The 3,177-nt window shown below is 32.4% G+C and overlaps 1 long non-coding RNA gene across 1 annotated transcript in view; it reads left to right on the forward strand.

Moving 5' to 3' along the window:
* The window catches only part of LOC136835701 (uncharacterized), a 255,242-nt gene extending 252,589 nt beyond the window's left edge, over positions 1-2,653 (forward strand). The window contains exon 5 of the long non-coding RNA XR_010852243.1: positions 2,488-2,653. This is a non-coding gene — a long non-coding RNA (uncharacterized lncRNA). The remainder of the gene's footprint in view (positions 1-2,487) is intronic.
* The last annotated feature ends 524 nt before the right edge of the window (positions 2,654-3,177 follow it).

Here is a 3,177-nt window from a genome sequence, read left to right on the forward strand (position 1 = left end):
TACCTTCTATATGCTTTGAGTTCTGTGTTTGATGAAAATCGTTTCATGGTAATTTACAAATATTATTACAGCTATTTTGTAGTGGTAGAAGTAGTAGTTTTAGTATAAACAGTATTAATACAACTGGCTACTTCTTTTTTTGCCTATTATTAACCATCATTCACAGATCATCCCATTACAAACAGTCTCAGAGTTACAAAGAACTCTAGATGTAATGGGCTGAGTATATAGAAATCATGAACCACTATTTTCTTCCAGGTCCGTAGAATATGAGATTAAGGGAACTAGAGTGTAACGTTCCACTGATCGTTATAGCTATAGAAAAAAATTACTATAGAAAATAGGATCGCGAATCCTGAAAGAAAGTCATTTTGTCAAGATCGGAACTTTCCACGTCAAAGTTGGGAGCACTCGGCGTTCCCTGGGAGAGAAAGAGAGAGATGCTCCGTAAAATTTCAGATGTTTCAGTCTCTTTGATTCCTCACTCATTCTTAAAGATATCAAGACATATAAGCAATGATGAGAGAGAGAGAAAGAGAGTTCCACTTCGGACACATGAGATCCTTTGTTTCAGTTACTGCTTCGTCAGCTTCTCCTTGTTTACCGAATCTTTCTCCTTATTACTTCCATTAAAGCCTCACTGATCTGGAATCAGATCCTTTTGGTTGATTTGAGCTTTCTTTTCCTAGATGTTCGATTCATTAAATTGATAAGCTTATTAACCTGCAGCTCTATCATTCATTCATTTAAATTTCCAATTTTATATGTCATTTCTGCATATTTAAGATTACACAATTTTCCTTACTTACCAAATTCATTCTTATTTTCTGTCATCTACAGCCTTGTCAATAGCACCAAATTTTTTTTCTCGACAGTTGTAAATCAGTCCTTATTTGTTGCTACTAAGATTATCTTCATCCTCTTTATTAAACATAAAATTGCTTCAGTAAAATAAACCTTAGGTCCATTATGAGCTGAATTACTGCCTACTCTTATTTCTCAAAAATAAAAAAAAACTGAGTGCATGTAACCATTCCTGTTTTGCATTCCATTAAATCCCTCCCACATCTCATTCTCACATTATTACATTCCCAGATATTCCAAAATTGTGTTTTTGAGGTTCTAGACACCCTCTCTCTCTCTCTCTCTCTCTCTCTCTCTCTCTCTCTCTCTCTCTCATAAAGGCATGTTTATTTACGCAAAAGAACTGACGCACACACATATAGTAGCACAAATTATTACTCTAAAATTATTGAATATACATCAGTGCTTACCTAATACAGGATAGATGATCTTGACTCTCCACACCAACGAGAAAAATTATGAATAAAAACAAAACTACAGCAAGGAAAACATCCCAGATCCATTAGAGAGCAACGCTTTATGCATTAGCATTTTTTCTTTTTGTTTGCTTTCTGTTTTTTGTTGTTATTACCTCCAGTGCATGAAATGTCATTAGTAGTTCTTCGAAACAAATAAAAAATATGGTTCATCTCATTATTTTTTATCTGTCTGGTCTTCCAGTGTTGTCATCTCTTTTCGTCGCAGATTAAATATAATGATGTTTTATCATTTGCCTTTTCACTTGTATTCATAAGGAAATACAAAATCTTTTATTAACTAAACTTTGCTTTGGTATTCAAAGGTTGTCAATTATTTTAATTTGTTCAAATCACGACTTTCTTTGTAAACTAAATGCATAATGACACTTATGGTTGATATTCCCCCTCTAGTTTTTTAAATGTGGCTAAGAGCGAATTCAAATTAATATGCAGGTATATTTATGACGCAGAAGTCATTATAAGTGAGTATCTCATGTACACCACAACTCTTTCCAAAACAGTTATCGAAATTATTCTGAGGTGATCATCTAGAAACTTTTATTTATGAAAAACCTTAACTCTCGTTTTTTATTTAAAATCATTCTCCTTTTCAATGCTCGTCTTCAATAATAATAATAATAATAATAATAATAATAATAATAATAATAATAATAATAATAATAATAATAATAAACACAAGATTTGAGTTTTGTGTTTTTTTTATATTCTTGTGAACATAGTCGCCATGTTTTTTTTTTTAAATAGAACTATCTTTCAAAATTTATAATTGTGGAGTGTCTCTCAAAGAACGAAGTTTAAAGAATTGTAAGATCCTCAACTTTTCGTGCAGTGTGATGAAAATGTCTTTTTTTATTCCGTTGGGATACTAATGTTCTACTTTTATTACAGGCTATTTTTGATAGCAAAAGCCTGTGGCTACAATAAGCCGGGTTAATCTGACAGCAATTCTTTTTTTGTAATGAAGACTAAACCAGTTCTTTACAGATTCGATGCTCATTATAAAAAGAAAAAGTTTGGAATATGGAACATCATTTTCCAGAGCGTATGACCATTTTCTGTCATGTTAATTTTCGTATTGTCTAATTAATCATCCTGCCTTAAACTTTTTTTATGATTTTTTTTTTTTTACGTTTCATCATTCCAGCGTCCTGTCAACCACAGATCCAATTTTTGTGGCGGGCCGAACTGATGGAGCGGAGAAAACTAATGAGTTTCTGAGCAATATGCTTCATTAGGGAAAGTAATCAGGTGCAAAAAACAGACTTTTACATCGAGAACGAAAAGTAAACGGGATCATTACGCAGGCAGAGGTAATTATCGATTTTATATTTTGTATTTTTTTCAAAAATTTTTCTAAGGATTTTTTAACTCATAGGTTTCTGTTTGTAAATCAAGGTAGATTGCTCAAGTATTGATCCAATACTGCTTCCTAATTAGTCTTTTGGCTGTCAGGATACGCTCTAAATCTGGCCGGTAGCTCAGTCAGCATAGTTTTCTAAATCTGTCTGTCAGCGCTGCCAGAATAGTATTGTAAAAATGAATAGCTGCATGACCTGGGTATGTTCCAGATCCAGTGAATGAAAAGTTCATTTACCAAGAATCAAAAGAACGTAAGCGGCCGTGGTTAATACTATTCACCTATTAATAGTAGAAGAAAATAAAATAGTGAACGTTTTGCAAAACATTTTCCTTGTGAAGAATGTTAAATGTTGAAACGACAGATTAATGATAGCAGCAAAAAGAAATCTCAAACATTCTACAAAGCATTCTCTTATTGTCAGATACTGAAAGCTGGAAGTAAGAAAATTAAAAAGAAGAAATGATCAAAATAAAT

This window comes from Macrobrachium rosenbergii, chromosome 55 (assembly GCF_040412425.1).
Source record: "Macrobrachium rosenbergii isolate ZJJX-2024 chromosome 55, ASM4041242v1, whole genome shotgun sequence".
NCBI classification, from domain to species: Eukaryota; Metazoa; Arthropoda; class Malacostraca; order Decapoda; family Palaemonidae; genus Macrobrachium; species Macrobrachium rosenbergii.